Below are 16,900 nucleotides of genomic sequence, written 5' to 3'. Positions count from 1 at the left end.
CTTGCACCACTGGAGTGCTTGTGGTGAAGGTCATTTGCCAGGGAGCTCCAGGATCCAGATCCTGCTGGCCTATTTCCAAATCGGGATGGGCTAGATTAGGGATCTAGCATGGAAATGGGTCTTCGGCCCATCCAGTCTGCACTGACTATCGATCACCCATTTCCACTGGTTCTACATTATCCTACTTTTCCCATCCACTCCCTGCACATCAGGTACAATTTACAGAGGGAAATTAAGCTGCTTTACCGGCATATCTTTGGGATGTGGGTGGAAACTGGAGCACCTGGAGGAAACCCACACGGTCCCTGTGCGGTTTTGTAGTGGAAGAGTTGATGGAGGAGGTGTATGAAATAACAGGTACCTGGAACTAGTCACAAATCAGAATCTGGTCGAGGGCTTCTATTAACTTGTGTAGAGAGTTACAGGTACCTGTGAGTGAGTCTAAGTCAGAATGTAATCAAGGGGTTAACGAGGTATGTATAAATGACAGATGTCCAGAAATGAGTCACAGGCATGACTGCACACGGCAGGGACCCAAGGTCAGGGTGGAACCAGAGTTTATGGCCCTGTGAGGCAGCAGCTCTCCCACCCGCACAACTGTGCTGGTCTGGATGGTGTAAGGGAAATTAGTGTGACGTGTCTCCCTGTGCTCACTGCCCTTGTCCTTCCAGGGAAGAGGGCAGCAGCTCTTGGAGAAGATATCACTGAGTTGTGGCAGTAACTTGGATGGGGCACCCTGAAGTTGTAGTGTGCCAGGGGAGGGAGGGAGGGAGGGAGGGAGGGAGGGAGGGAGGGAGGGAGGGAGGGAGGGAGGGATGGATGGATGGATGGACGGACGGACGAGTGGGTGGATGGATGGATGGATGGATGGATGGATGGATGGATGGATGGATGGATGGATGGATGGATGGATGGATGGATGGATGGATGGATGGTTGGGTGGGTGGGTGGGTGGATGGGTGGGTGGGTGGGTGGGTGGATGGGTGGGTGGGTGGGTGGATGGATGGATGGATGGATGGATGGATGGATGGATGGATGGATGGATGGATGGATGGATGGATGGATGGATGGATGGATGGATGGATGGATGGATGGATGGATGGATGGATGGATGGATGGATGGATGGATGGATGGATGGATGGATGGATGGATGGATGGATGGATGGATGGATGGATGGATGGATGGATGGATGGATGGATGGATGGATGGATGGATGGATGGATGGATGGATGGATGGATGGGTGGATGGATGGATGCAAGCAAGCAAGCAAGCAACATGGTGAATGGCGTGCCCGCCAAGTGGTTTAGTGTCAAACTTTGAGCGGCGTTGGAGCCGCACTTGTTCGGGCAAGTGAAGACGATTCTGTCACAGTCCAGACTTGCATCTTGTGGATGTGTTTGGTGTGTTGGTGGTGAGTCACATCACGGGATGCACAACCTCTGCCCCATGCCCTTGTAACCACACCGTTCATACAGCCAGTCCAGGCAATTACCCCACCACTGACCCCATAATGCTGTGCAGGAACTTGCTACTGGTAATGTAACACTATTGAAAGACCTGGGGAGGGGATGAGGCATTTAAACTTCCTTGCTGGATGTGATCCATGCCTGGGATTTCACTGCCACTTCACATCCCAAACCTGAATGTCATCCAGGTTTCCCTGCACTTGTGTAGGGACTGCTGCGTACAGAGGTGAGCTACAGATGTAACTGGACATTGTACATCAGAAAATACCCTACCTTAACATTGAAGGTTTGTCTTTGTATACAAGCGACTAGGCTTGTATACACTGGAGTTTAGAAGGATGAGAGGGGATCTTATCGAAACCTATAAGATTATTAAGGGGTTGGACACGTTAGAGGCAGGAAACATGTTCCCAATGTTGGGGGAGTCCAGAACCAGGGGCCACAGTTTAAGAATAAGGGGTAGGCCATTTAGAACGGAGATGAGGAAAAACCTTTTCAGTCAGAGAGTTGTAAATCTGTGGAAGTCTCTGCCTCAGAAGGCAGTGGAGGCCAAGTCTCTGAATGCATTCAAGAGAGAGCTAGATAGAGCTCTTAAGGATAGCGGAGTCAGGGGGTATGGGGAGAAGGCAGGAACGGGGTACTGATTGAGAATGATCTGCCATGATCACATTGAATGGTGGTGCTGGCTCGAAGGGCCGAATGGCCTCCTCCTGCACCTATTGTCTATTGTCTTTGAGGAAGCAACAGAAGATGGTGGGGTGCTTGAGGAACTTGCCCTGAGGAACTTGTGCAGCAATGGATTGAGATGATTGACTTCCAACAACCACAAGGTTACAAACAGCCAGCACAGAAATCCAAAAATGGTTCAAACGTTAAACTGTACTTGAGGTCACAAAATACTGGTGCAATTCAGTAGGTCAGGCAGGCAGTATCTCTAGAAAACTATGGATCGGTGATGGTTCGTGTCAAGACCTATCAGTCTGAAGAAGGGTCTCAACCAGAAACATGACTGATCCATGATCTCCAGAGAGGCTGCCTGCCCAGCTGAGTTTCTTCAGCACGATCTCCTTTTGTGTATCAATCAGCATCTGCAGCTCTCTGTTTCTAATGTAATTGAGGTGTTTGATTTGGTGCAGGGGGCTGGTGAGACTTAGGTGGGAATGGGAGTCAGAGGTCTGTGAAATGGAGGAGCACACAACTGGCTGGTTCTTATGGGGTTTTGTGGTGGTGGTGAGATTCATACCTGGAGCTAGTGACAAAACGGAATCGGGTCAGGGGCTTCTGTTAGACTCTATATAGAGTTACAGGTACCTGTGAGTGAGGTCAACATTTGTACTCGGGGATGATGTGCCTATGTATTGCAAGATTTTTACAGAACTGTATGCAAAGGAATTGCACTGCACTTAAATGCATGCGACAATAAAGTACCAATGAAACATTAAATCAGAATCTAATCAATGGGTTTATGATGTTCAAGTAAGTAACAAGTTGTCCAAAAATGAGTCACAGGTTGGAATCTAATCAAAGGGTTTGAGGGTTTATATAAAGAACTAGACCAAGTGGACCCGTTGGGCCCAAACCTCTCCTGCAACCTCTCCTCCCCCCCTCGCCCTCCCTCCCCCTCCATCCCTCCCCTGCCCTCCCCCTCTCCCCTTCCCTCCACCCCCCTTCACCCCTCGTTCCACCCCCGCTGCCTCTCGCACCCCCGCTCCTCCTCCCTCCCCCTCCCTTCCCTCCCCCTCCCTTCCCCCCTCCCCTCCCCTCTCTCCTCCCTCTGTCAAAGTCTAGCAGATCGGCAAAAGAAATGACCGTACGACAATGACCACGACAATAACCACGACAATGACCACGACAATAACCGCGACAATGACCATGACAATGACCACGACAATGACCACGACAATAACCGCGACAATGACCATGACAATGACCACGACAATGACCATGACAATAACCGCGACAATGCCCACGACAATGACCACGACAGTGACCACGACAATGACCACGACAATGACCACGACAATAACCACGACAATGACCGCGACACTGACCACGACAGTGACCGTGACAATGACCACGACAGTGACCACGACAATGACCACGACTGTGACCGCGACAGTGACTGCGACAGTGACCACGACAATGACCGCGACAATGACCGCGACAGTGACCACGACAATGAGACAGTGACCACGACAATGACCGCGACAATGACCACGACAGTGACCGCGACAGTGACCGCGACAATGACCACGACAGTGACCGCGACAGTGACCACGACAATGACCAAGACAATGACCACGACAGTGACCGCGACAGTGACCGCGACAATGCCCGTGACAACCTAAGACAACCTACCACATAGGCGACGGCAAGCTGACGACAACCGGCGACTCAATCTTCGCTACCTAGGACGTCCACTCCGACAGGGACCACGGCAAGCAAGACAACCAACAACAACCTGCACTTATGTGGAGGTGTCACAAGCACAACTCAAACACGTGAACAAACCGACAGCAAGGCCCGTCCAGTGAAATTTCTAGGTATATTTTGCATTTGTTTGAAGTGCCCATTTAAAAATTGGCACGCAATTACCCATCTTTCATAGGATTATGTTGTTTTTGAATAAAGTTGATTTTGTTGATTTCTTATAAAATAGCTGTCGGAATTTATTGAGTTTCTAAGTACTTTATCATGACATGCCATTCACAGATTCTATTAGCATTCATTTTGACCATTAAAATCAAACGCTGACACACGTGCTGCGCAGTGAGAACTCTTTTCATTCATTCATTTAGAATCTAAATCAATGATTGAAAAGGGTTCTCATCGCGCAGCGCGCATGTCAGCGTTTGATTTTAATGGTCAAGATGAATGCGACTAGAATCTGTGAATGACACGTGATGAAAAAGTACAGGCGACAACCTTGCACACCTGGGGACAGCGTGGGACAGCGCCCGCACTAAGCTACGGTACCGGGCCACAAGCCAGCACGCGCCGAGAAATTTCAAACCGGTTGAAATCTTCGGCACGCGCCGAGATCCACTACGATTCTTTGAAGACTCCCCACGATCCATGCCAGCGATACCCTGCGAACTGTCGGCGACATCCTAGTCGCCATCTGTCTCCTTACAGTCGCCTAAGTGGGACAGGCTCTTGAGTCGCCGGTTGTCGTCAGCTTGCCGTCGCCTATGTGGTAGGTTGTCTTACCTTGTTGCGGGCATTGTCGCGTGCATTGTCGTACGGTTATTTCTTTCGGCGACCTGCTACGACTTTGACAGTCGCCGGCAGTCGCCTAAACAATCGCCAAAGTGGGGCAGGCCCTTTAAACAGCACAGAAACAGGCCATTTAGCTCAACTCATTCATGCCCACATCAAACCCACATCAGCGAGTTACAGGCTGGATGTGGTCGAGATTATATGCAGTGCAATAGGTAACTGGAAATTTGTTGAACACTGGAATCTAATTGAAAAAATCCCAGTTGTTTGCGTATGGAATTACAGATTAGATTGAAATCTAATTGAGCAGGATTTAAATTAGAAAATCAGATAACACGTGAGTTATGAAGGAATTTATCCAGGATGACTTATATATCAAAGTGCCGATCACTAATACTAAATGAATGGTGCAGGAAGGAAACAGGCCCTTTGGCCCTTCAAGTCCATGCTGACCATCGATCATCGATGTTATCCCACTTTCTCCAGCACTCCCCCCCCCCCCCACCACACACACACACACACACACACACACACACACACACACAGTACAATTTATAAAGGCTAATTAACCTACAAACCCGCACGTCTGTTGGATGTGGGGAGAAAACCTGAAACCCCGTGCGGTCACAAGGAGAGCCCAAACAGACAGAACCTAAGGTTAGGATGGAACCAGAATCTCTTGCATTGAGATACAGCAACTCTATCAGCTGCACCACTGTCAATTACACTTACACCCCAGCGGTATGAACATTGACTTCTCTAACTTCTGGTGGTCTCTGCTTCCCCTCTCTATCCCTTCCCCCTTCCCAGTTCTCCCATGAGTCTTCCTGTCTCTGACTACATCCTATCTTTGTCTCTCCCCTGACATCAGTCTGAAGGGGAGTTGAATTCTTAAGGGGTTGGAGAGGCTAGGTGCGGGAAGATTGTTCCCGATGTTGGGGAAGTCCAGAACCAGGGGTCACAGCTTGAGGATAAGGGGGAAGTCTTTTAGGACCGAGATGAGAAAACATTTTCTTCACACAGAGTGGTGAGTCTGTGGAATTCTCTGCCACAGAAGGTAGTTGAGGCCAGTTCATTGGCTATATTTAAGAGGGAGTTAGATGTGGCCCTTGAGGCTAAAGGGATCAGGGGGTATGGAGAGAAGGCAGGTACAGGTTACTGAGTTGGATGATCAGCCATGATCATATTGAATGGCGGTGCGGCCGAATGGCCTACTCCTGCACCTATTTTCTATGTTTGTATGTTTCTATGAAGAAGGGTCTCGACCCGAAACGTCACCCATTCCTTCTCTCCCGAGGATACTGCTTGACCCTCTAAGTTACTCCGCCATTTTGTGTCTACCACTGTCAATCCAGTGGCTCAGACCTAAATGGAAAAGGTCATTGTGTCAACATGTATTGGCCTTGAAGTTCCTCACCCACTAATCCATTCACACCCGATGGAATCTGCCAACGGTGACCTGTTCCCAAATAGCTCAATACAGGAACTTTCTGATAGCAAGCCCCACTGAAATGGTGGGGAACCACAAAGTTGTCACCTCTTACCAACTCAAAATTATACAGAAGCCATATTAAAAATAAAAAAACATCTGGTTAAAATTTTAAACTCATTAAAAGATGCTAAGGAGTCAAAGGCAAAACAGTTTAAAAAATCAAGAGAGCATAAAAGCAAAAGTGCCACACTCTCCCTCTTTCTCTCTCTCCCCCTCTCCCCCCCCCTCTCGTTCCCTCTCCCTCTGTCCCTCTGTCCCTCTGTCCCTCTCTCTCTCTCTCCCTCTTCTCTCTCTCTCTCTCTCCTCACTCTCTCTCTCTCTCTCTCTCTCTCTCTCTCTCCTCTCTCTCTCTCTCTCCTCTCTCTCTCTCTCTCTCTCTCTCTCTCTCTCTCTCTCCTCTCTCTCTCTCTCTCTCTCTCTCTCTCTCTCTCCCCCTCTCTCTCTCTCCCCCTCTCTCTCTCTCCCCCTCTCTCCCTCCCCCTTCTCTCTCCCCCCCCTCTCTCTCCTCCCCCCCCTCTCTCCCCCCCCCCTCTCTCCCCCCCCCCTCTCTCCCCCCCCCCCCTCTTCTGCACAGACTCAGGCAAAATGTTTCCCAGATTAATTTTTCGGAAGCCCCAGGAAGTTTGTGCCACATTACTAAACTCCGTGGTGAATCTAATGCTGAAGTGACAGCAGTGACCAAGTTCAGAGTGTTTGCACTTGGGCATACGTGCCCAGGAGTCCATACCAACCTGCAGTTGCAGAGATACTTCCGATTCCTACACCAGATGAAAGAGCTGGATACGGTCTCTAATACACCAGGCCATTAAAAGATCGTCCCCTCCTCAACTCCCCTCCTCAACTCTTGCCAGGCACATCTTTCCTGATGAAGCACTATATGGCTTTTCAATATGCTCTTTCCAAATTGGGCATTCATTCACCTTGCAGAATTTTTCACTGTGTGCAGAACCATGTCAGTGAGCTCCCAGATTGCCTACAGGTTTATACCTTCATCCACAGAGCCATGGATCTATTGCACAGAGAATATTCCATGGAGCCTCAATCCCTTACATTCTCCATACCTTCTCAATGAATAGTTCTTCATCAGGTGATTAGGTGTATCACAGACGTCCAAATTCAACATCAAGTTCAACATTTTCCGATCATAATCAGCACATCTCCTCACATTTCCATATTTTCTCATCGGTTCTTGTAATCATTTAGGGATTCACTCGACGTCTCTAGTTACAGAAAATCCATTTCATCACTAACTTTTTATGAAAGGTTATCGATCTGAAATCCATTGGCTTGATGGAGTTCCTTTTCAAACGGTGGTTCTGAAGTAAACACCTGAACTCATTCGTTGCAGCCGATGTACCACTCTGGAGTCGGACAGTGGCAAAGACCAAGGGGGCAGAAGTGTGATATATGCCTCATCCAAACAGAGACCTGGGCACTGGGTGCACAAGGTAAGTGGACGCACTAGATTTTTAATTTTTATTAATATTTTAAATTAATCTGAATCAAATAACTAGATGGCAGGGTGGTGCAGTTGAAGCTTCTTGGTACCTGTGACCTGGGTATAATCTTGACCATGGATGCTGTCTTGCATGGAGTTTGCATGTTCTCCATGTGACTGCAATCGGGGCTATGGAGTTTAATGCATGATTTTAGATTTAGAGATACAGCGCAGAAACAGGCCCTTCGGCCCACCGGGTCCGCGCCGCCCAGCGATCCCCGCACACTAACACTATCCTACACCCACTAGGGACAATTTTTACATTTGCCCAGCCAATTAACCTACAAACCTGTACGTCTTTGGAGTGTGGGAGGAAACCGAAGATCTCGGAGAAAACCCACGCAAGTCACGGGGAGAACGTACAAACTCCGTACAGATGGCGTCCGTAGTCAGAATCGAACCTGAGTTTTCGGCGCTGCATTCGCTGTAAGGCAGCGACTCTACCGCTGTGCCACCGTGCCGCATGGCCTCAGGATCTGTGCTCTGAGGTCTGATGCTCTCCATCTCAAGGTAAGACTGTAGCTTTTGAGCTGATGGCTGGACTCTCTCCGCCAACGCTGTCAGGCTTGCCGATTATTTCCTGGGTTTTCCCTATTCATGTTTGTTTCCCAGTATTGGCCACTTATGACTCATGTAGAATCTGGAAGTGCTGGCAACACCAAAGGGCCTGTCTCACTGTAGGCGATTTTAAGGCGACTGCCGGTGACTAGGCTGTCGCCGACAGTTCGCCGGGGTGTCGCGGGCATGATCGTGAGGAGTCTTCCAAGAATCGTAGTGGATCTCAGCGCGTCACTGAGAAATCATCCGGAGTGACATTTCTCGGCGACAGCTGGCTTGTCGCCAGGTATCGTTGTTTATTGCGGGCGCTGTCGCATGCTGTCCCCAGGTTTGCTAGTTTCTCTTGGATGCATTTAGAAGCACATAATATCAAAATAAGTAAAGTCATTTGAAGATACCATAAAATACTTGTGTTTAACCAATTTATTTACCGTCAGGACATTTGACAGGGAGATTGGAGGCGACAGTTTGACGGTCAGGTAAGCGTGGGAATTTTCGCGATGTTTATGGCCATCAGCCATTACATTTAAAGTGGGCTCCCAACCCAGATATGCAACCCAGAAACCAGATATGCATCTCCCGTACATTTTCAAAGAATGCCCACACACTCCGCACAAAAATCCATTTAACCACTTTTTAAAATTAAATTTCTTAATATTGCCATTTGTAAACTGGTAGTAAATCCAGCTTATGCCTTGGTACCGTGAAGCTTGGTTTTTAAGTAACCCACGCAAGATGTTATAGTTCAAAACTCTCAAGTACTTACCGACTTGTCAGTGATTTCAGGGAACATTAGGACGCTGGAGAAGCATTGACAGTGTGGGAATTTCGCGATGTTTCCGAAGACGATGTAATGTCGACCTGACTCGGCATTGTCGTGGTCATTGTCGTCGGGTAAAAGAAAATTTTGGCTATCTGCTACGACTTTGACAGTCGCTGGCAGTCGCCTAAAAAATCACCTAAGTGGGACAGGCCCTTTAGCAGGTCAGGCTGCATCTGTGGCAGGGAGAAGCAGAGTTTACATTTCAGTGAAGTTTCAATGAAGGGTCTGGCATTCATCGTTAGACCATGTCTGCTCATCCTTGACCTGGACACGTTAGAGGCAGGAAACATGTTCCCAATGTTGGGGGAGTCCAGAACCAGGGGCCACAGTGTAAGAATAAGGGGTAGGCCATGTAGAATGGAGATGAGGAAAAAAAAATTCAGTCAGAGTGTTGTAAATCTGTGGAATTCTCTGCCTCAGAAGGCAGTGGAGGCCAGTTCTCTGGATGCTTTGAAGAGAGAGCTAGATAGAGCTCTTAAAGATAGCGGAGTCAGTGGGTATGGGGAGAAGGCATGAACGGGGTACTGATTGTGAATGATCAGCCATGATCACATTGAATGGCGGTGCTGGCTCGAAGGGCAGAATGGTCTACTCCTGCACTTATTGTCTATATTGACTTCTCATTAGAACTAATTCCACCTCATCTGAGCTTAGTTTATGGGTTTAGTTGAGTTTAGTTTATTGTCACGTGTACCGAGATGCAGTGAAATCCATCTCTCCGTGATATCCTGAAATATTATATTAAATTCTGGATTGCATAATATCACTTTATAATTCAACCATCATGTTCCAGATAGCGTTCTATGAAATCTGTGTTGTGACCAAACTATTCTTCCTTCGATGCGGTGCCCAGAACTGCTCTCTGTTTCCCACTTGTAATGCAACTACCTGTAGTTACAGCACATCCATGTCCTTCCAATGTAGTCTTCACACAGTAACGGTCACTATTCCATTAACCTTTATCATTATTTTCTGTCCTTTTATGAGATTTTATTCATCCATGTACAAGTTACTTTGGACCTCCTCTGAACCGAGATGGTTGCCATTTAGAAAGCTGCCGGAGGACATAGTTGAGGCAGAGACTATCCCAACTTTTAAGAAACAGCTAGACAGGTACATGGATGGACAGGTTTGACTGGATATGGTTCGAACGCGCGCAGGTGAGACTAGTGTAGCTGGGACGTGTTGGCCAGTGTGGCCGAAGGGCCTTTTCCATAGTGTATCACTATGACCAAGACTCTACTACATCCAACCCTTTTTGGGTCGACATTTGTAGGAATGGCTGCTGCCAAATGTTATGTACATGAAGTGCTGGAGTAACTCAGCAGGTCAGGCAGCATTTCTGGAGAACATGAATAGGTGACGTTTCAGGTCAGAGTTGACTTCTGAAGGGTCTTGATCCGTAATGTTCTCCAGAGATCCTGCCTGACCAGCCGAGTTACTCCAGCACTTATGTATTAAGCAGCATTTGCAATTCTACATGATGTGAACATCCCTGGTGTTAATACTGTTCAACACAAGTCAGGCTGCCACGCCTCTGCCCAATTTAGTTTAGTTTAGAGACACAGCCCAGAAACAGGCCCTTCGGCCCACCAAGTCCATGCTGACCAACAATCCCTGTACACTTTCACTATCCTGCACGCAAGGGACAATTTACAATATTTTTACCATAGCCAACTGACCTTCAAACCTGTACATATTTTGGAGTGTGGGTTGTAACCGGAGCACCCGGAGAAAACCCACGCGGTCACAGAAAGAACCTGCAAACTCCTTAAAGACAGCACCTGCAGTGAGGATTGAACCCGGGTCTCCAGCGCTATTAGGCAGCAACTCTACCGCCGTGCCAGCATTCCGCTCCATTAACTTTCTCAAACATGGCTAAAATCTCTAACTTAATGTGTGCACCTGCGTTGCTTCCATTGTTGCCTTTATCTGTGTGGTCGGCAAATTGCGGAATCTGTACTTTGTGTTCCCCAAAATCATTTAGTTCATTTATAAATCGTGTGGCAGCAGCAGACCTAGCACAGATCTTTGTGATCTGCTGGCTCAGTGTCCCTACTCACCCCGTCGCTCAGCCATTCTAACCTGGTCCAAAACGTTTCTGATCCAGTGAGCTTCAGCACTTGAGAGAGACGTTATTAGATGTCTTCTTGAAGTTCTAAGGAACGTAAACTATCATACAGAGTAATTTTATAAGATACCTCACTGCTCCATGGTACTTTACTCATTAATACCCTCAGCCATGCCCTAATCTAGAGGTCTGAAGCAGGGCCCGACCTGAAACATCACCTATTCTTTTCCTCCAGAGATGCTGTCGGACCCACTGAGTTACTCCAGCACTTTGTGTCTCTCTCCAGAATCCTGGGGATAGTTTGTAGCAGTTGTGGACAAATAGGACCTGCATTGATGGGCATCTTGGTTGGCATGGAGGAGTGAGGCTGAGACTGTGTGACCACATAACCATTTTTCCCTTTCAAACTCAATACTTTAAATCAATATTAGACAAATGTTCACACACAATTAGGCTGGTAAATCTGGATCATTACTCAATACTAAATATGATAAGGTCAGCTGTCTTCAGGAATTAATCTCTATTCCACATCTGCTAAGAAAAATGTGTGGACATTTTGATTTTAGCCAATAGTTCAATGTCAACACTAACCCCCTTCTCAATCCTCACTAAAATTGCACCAAACATCTAAAGAATCTCCCACTGGAGTGGAACTGATCAGAGTTCAATCCCGACTACGGGTGCTGTCTGTATAGAGTTTATACCTTCTCTCTGTGACCGCATGGGAAATTTGATTAACATCTGTGATCACTCCAGAATCAAGATCATGTCAATCTCACTTATTGAGCTGCAGTGAATTATTAAAACCTGCACAATGTGGACGCATGCAAACTCACTCAATCATATGTTTAAGTAAACTCATTCAGTGACATGTTTAAGAGAAAGAGCTTTGCATTAAATGTCCAAACTAAAGTCCTCCAGCAATCAATCTAAACTCTAATAAAGATGCACAAGACCATGGAAAGCGTGAATCACTTTCCATATCTTGGACGTCACCTCCCAGATGACAAACTCTTCATCATCTTCAATGCCCCAGCCTTTGGCAGCCTGGAAGAAAGTGTGCTTGAAGATCAAAGACCAGCATAAAGCTGATAGTTTAGTAGTGATGCCCACTTGCCCGTGGATGGAGTACCCACTGCAGGGACCTCAAAGCACTGGATTGCTACCACCAATGCTGTCTTTGCGAAGTCCTCCATTGACACTAGCGCGCTTGCCCTGCCAAAGTCCTCTCCCCAGGGCAGCATCCTCTTCATCAAGTTGGCTGAGACAACTTTGGCAGGCAAGCCATATCATTAATAGACCCAATACTAAACTCTTTGAGATGGAGTACATTGAGGCTCCATCAGAGCCAGGGATGACCTGGTAGACAGTGGAAAGGCTTGGAGTTCAAAGCTTCCTTGACAAAATTTAGTACCTTCACCAATTCATGGGAATCCTTGGCCAGTAACCCATCCAGGGTCATAAAATTCCAGCTTGGCATTAAGCACTAGGAAGTCCATTCGAAGTGGCAGGAAACTGCCACTTCCAACACTGCCCACCCAGCTGCTTCATCAAGTGCCTCACCCATCAGTAGCAATGTTTCCAGGCCCTGGTCACCATAGAAACCACAGAACTGGAGTGGGTCATCATCGAACCCGAGGGACTGGGGAAGAAGAACTAAACCACAGGAATACATGAATTAGCAGAAGTAGGTCGTATGGCCTCAGTGTAGGCCGACATAGAGTGGATGTGGAGAGGATATCTTCAGTAGTGGGATATTCGAGGACCAGAAGGCACAGCCTCAGAATGAAATGGCCTACCTTTAGAATGGAAGTGGAGGAATTTATTTAGCCAGAGGTTGGTAAATCTGTGGAACTCATTGCCACAGATGGCTGTGGATGTCTAGTCATTTGGTATTTTTAAAGCAGAAATTGATTGGAAAGGACAAAGTTTCTGGGGAGATGGCAGGAGATTGGGGTTGAGAGGGGAAACAGATTAGCCATCATCAGATGGCAGAGCAGACTTGAAAGGACCAAATGACCCAATTCTGCTCTTCCTTGCCTTACGATTAAGCCTGTCCAGTCATTCAACAAGCTCAAACAGAATCTGATCTTTGGCATCAGCTCCAACAAACTGCAAATAATGCTTCTGCATTTCCATGCTGCTGGATCATGGGTGTGGTTTGCAACTACCTGAAGGGGTTAATTCACGCGGTAATGGTTTGTAATGCTGATGTGCTTCGCTTGCATTCATTCAATGACCAATTCCCATGTTGAATGATATAAGTGACACGATGACCGGTCAACTCCCCCTCCCATTCCCAGTCTGACCTTTCTGTCATGGGCCTCCTCCAGTGCCATAGTGAGGCCCACCGGAAATTGGAGGAACAGCACCTCATATTTTGCCTGGGCAGCTTGCGGCCAGTGGTATGAACATCGACTTCTCCAACTTTAAATAGTTCCTCTGTCCCTCTCTTCCCCACCTCCTTCCCAGATCTCCCTCTATCTTCCTGTCTCCACCTATATCCTTCCTTTGTCCCGCCCCCCTGACATCAATCTGAAGAAGAGTCTCGACCCGAAACGTCACCCATTCCTTCTCTCCTGAGATGCTGCCTGACCTGCTGAGTTACTCCAGCATTTTGTGAATAAATACCTTCGATTTGTACCAGCATCTGCCGTTATTTTCTTATATATAGACTCTGGAGAACTCACAATACCCAAAGACATACCAGTTTGTAGGTAAATTGGCTTCGGTAAAAATTTTAAAAAATTGTCCCCAGTGCCCAGGGTAGTGCTAGTGTACAGGGTGATCGCTGGTCGGGGTAGACTCGGTGGGCCGAAGGGCCTGTTTCCGTGCTGTATCTCAAAATTAAACCAAACAATGATATGTGGATCTCATGGACTGCAGAAAGTAAAACTGAGTGAGTTTATAAATTTACTAAAAGTTTGAGTAAACTACAGATCAAATTAAAATCCATTTAATGCAAGTGAAAAAAAACCTTAGGATTGAATGGCAGAAGCACAAATATTGGTTTGAGAAAAGTTTGTATAATAAAAGTCGTTCACCATATACCTGAAGCATTGGAGCATGTTTTTTTTTTTAAAAGGCTAATGGCCTTGTAAAAGCTTCAGGCAATAATCATGAGCAAAAAAATGATAATCGAAAGGTGTGCTAATGCTGGAAATCTGAAATAAAACAGGGAACTTTGCAAACAATCAGCAGGTCAGGTAGCATCACGGAGAGAGAAACAGAGATTACGTTGCAGGTAGAAAACACTTCGTCGGAACGAGCAGTCATCATTTTTAATGCTGAAGTTATTGGCTCTTTCCTCCAGGGCACAGATGCCAGATGCATGACAGAGGTGGAGGGAAACTGAAGAGGGAGAGTGTTTTTAATTAAGGAGAACACAATGGCAGTATTCAGAGGATATTTTTTTTTGCAGGATCTTCCAGTGATGTAATATGGGTGGAACTAAGAAATAAGAATGGGGTGGTCACGTTGATGGGATTGGGCAATTGGCCCTCCCAATAGCTAGCAGGAATCAGAGTTGCCAATATTTAAAGAGATCATATCTAAGAACAGTGGGCAGTACGGTGGCGCAGCGGTAGAGTTGCTGCCTTACAGCGCCAGAGACCCGGGATCGATTCTGACCATGGGAGCTGTCTGTACAGAGTTTGTACATTCTCCCCGTGACCACGTGGGTTTTTCCCCAGGTGCACTGGTTTCCTCCCACACTCCCAAAAGACTTACAGAATTGTAGTTTAATTGGCTTTGATAAAATTGTAATCTGTTCCTTGTGTGTGGGATAGTTCTGGTGTATGGTCGACTTGGACCGAAAGGCCTTTTTTTTCATGCCGATATCTCTTAACTAAACTGTGCAGCACCTATCTATTTTCTCCAGAGATGCTGCCTTACCCGCTGAGTTACACCAGCACTGTTGTTCTATATCTGGTATAACACAGATATCATCTGCAGTTCATTTTTATTTCAAGATTGAGGGATTGACTTTCCATGTCAGAAGAAGAAACATGAGGCGAGATAGCAGACAAGCATTTGATGCCAATGATTAGGCTGCGCTTGGAGTATTGAGTACAGGTCTAGTTGGCACTCCATTGGAAGAATATGATTGTTTTAGAGTGCAGAAGTGATTCATCAGGATGTTGCCTGGATTTAATAGGCTTGGCTTAGCTTCCTTGGAGTGAAAGAGACTGGAGTATCATCTGATCGAAGTATATTCAGTGAAGGTATACAAAATGATGAGGGGTAAGGGTGTGAAAGTCTTATCCCCATGGTAGGGGAATCAAAACGAGAGCATGGGTTTAAGGTGAAAGGCAGGCACTTCAGAAAGGATCTAAGGGGAAAGTCATTTTTCACAGATAGGTTGATTTCGAGAATGTGCTGCCAAAAGAGGCAGTATTATAAGATACAAAATGCTGGAGTAACTCAGCGGGACAGGCAGCATCTCTGGAAAGAAGGAATGGGTGACGTTTCGGGTCGAGACCCTTCTTTAGATTGAAATCAAGTCTGAAGAAGGATCTCGACCCAAAACGTCACCCATTCCTTCTCTCCAGAGATGCTGCCTGTCCCCTTCAGTTACTCCAGCATTTTATGTCTACCTTTGATTTAAATCAGCATCTGCAGTTCTTTCCTGCACATGTAGTATCAGATACAATCAGTACATTTGAGGGGCATAGAGACACTTAAATAAACAAGGCATTAAAGGATAGGGTCCTAATGCAAACAAATGGGATTAGTGTAGATGGGTTAAAGGTGGGCAGAAGGGCCTATTTCTGTGTTGTTCAACACTACACCCATGTACAGAAGCGTTGGGAAGTAAAAGAAGGATTGTACCACGAGACAACAGACCACTCTAATGTGCAGAAAAACCATGGAAAAGCTGTTAGAGATTGAGGCAAAAGAAATCAGGGCAGGAAATGAGAGACATAGAGAGCAGTGGGGAAAGATTGGGAATGCCATGCAAATCTGGAGGCGTTGAATCCACTGCACCAGAAGAAAATGAAGCCTGATGACGACAAATACAGGAACTTGGTAAAGTTATGACAAACTGGATCCTTAGCATTTAGAATTATTCACAAAATGCTGGAGTAACTCAGCAGGTCAGGCAGCATCTCGGGAGAGAAGGAATGGGTGACGTTTCGGGTCGAGACCCTTCTTCAGACTGATGTCGGGGGTGGGACAAAGGAAGGATATAGGTGGAGACAGGAAGATAGAGGGAGATCTGGGAAGGAGGAGGGGAAGAGAAGGACAGAGGAACTATCTGAAGTTGGAGAAGTCGATGTTCATACCACCGGGCTGCAAACTGCCCAGGCGAAATATGAGGTGCTGCTCCTCCAATTTCCGGCGGGCCTCACTATGGCACTGGAGGAGGCCCATGACAGAGGTCAGACTGGGAATGGGAGGGGGAGTTAAAGTGCTGGGCCACCGGGAGATCAGTTGCGTTAATGCGGACCGAGCGCAGGTGTTCAGCGAAGCGATCGCCGAGCCTGCGCTTGGTTTCGCCGATATAAATAAGTTGACATCTAGAGCAGCGGATGCAATAGATGAGGTTGGAGGAGGTGCAGGTGAACCTCTGTCTCACCTGGAAAGACTGTTTGGGTCCTTTGATGGAGTTGAGGGGGGAGGTAAAGGGACAGGTGTTGCATCTCATGCGGTTGCAAGGGAAAGTGCCCGGGGTTGGGGTGGTTTGGGTAGGAAGGGACGAGTGGACCAGGGAGTTACGGAGGGAACGGTCTCTGCGGAATGCAGAGAGGGGAGGGGATGGGAAGATATG

This window comes from Rhinoraja longicauda, chromosome 35 (genome assembly GCF_053455715.1).
Source record: "Rhinoraja longicauda isolate Sanriku21f chromosome 35, sRhiLon1.1, whole genome shotgun sequence".
Classification (NCBI taxonomy): domain Eukaryota; kingdom Metazoa; phylum Chordata; class Chondrichthyes; order Rajiformes; family Arhynchobatidae; genus Rhinoraja; species Rhinoraja longicauda.
This window is presented reverse-complemented; position numbering follows the sequence as displayed.